The sequence below is a fragment of the Limulus polyphemus genome, unplaced genomic scaffold (assembly GCF_000517525.1).
Source record: "Limulus polyphemus unplaced genomic scaffold, Limulus_polyphemus-2.1.2 Scaffold2216, whole genome shotgun sequence".
Classification (NCBI taxonomy): domain Eukaryota; kingdom Metazoa; phylum Arthropoda; class Merostomata; order Xiphosura; family Limulidae; genus Limulus; species Limulus polyphemus.
The window spans coordinates 61,215-62,194 of NW_013667826.1; positions in this window are offsets into that span (position 1 = coordinate 61,215).

Sequence of the window (980 nt, forward strand, 5' to 3'; positions counted from 1 at the left end):
TTTAGCGCGTATTGTTGAAGTTGAGTGTTTCGGTAAAGTTATATTCGGAAAGAATAAACCAGTTTTATTAAGTAAAGACTTGTGTCGTTAAAATTTCGTCGGAACAAAGTGACAAAAAAAATCATTTAACAAACGGAGACGTAACAATATGTTCAACCATGGGGGTGTTATAATATGATGGTCAATCCCACTATTCGTTGGTAAAAGAGTTGGCGGTGGGTGATGATGACTAGCTGCCTTCCCTCTAGTCTTACACTACTAAATTAGGGACGGCTAGCGCAGATAGCCCTCATGTATCTTTGCGCGAAATTCTGAACAAACGAACAATCACATCCTTTTATAAAAATATAAACTAAGTACAGAATGCTTGCACAAAATAGGACCAAGTTGTGGTTAGCGTGCCTGGACTGTGTATCCGAGTTCATTATCCGTTACTGTAAAAATGCACTTTGCACTTTTTGGCAGTGGATCCTGTTTAGTTGCTGCCTTCTTTCAAGTCTGTAAATTTAGACTTATCGATGGCTATGCACTTATGTAGCTTTTTGCAAAATTATAAAACAATTATACTTGCATGAAAATGTTTATATATCTGACTTTAAGATATACTATTGTCTAGTTGTGAAAGGGTATTTATTTGTTTGAAGTTAAGCACAAAGCAACACAATGGTCTATCTGTACTATGCCCACCACGGGTATCGAAACCCTGATTCTAGCATTGTAAGTTCGCAGACATGCTGGTTGGGGGCATGAAAGGTTAACTACAATAGTTTTTCAACTACTACAACAATATTAATGAATAAGGTCATGCTGTACTGAGTAAATAAGATTTACATAATTAACAACAGTGGGTAGCGAAAAATATGAATAAATAATCACTATAATAATCAATGTTATGGTGTATTCATGATAGTTCTGAAAAGGTTGTGAAATTCTGCAAAACATTTTATCATATAAACGATAAGGTGTGTTGAAGAATTTAC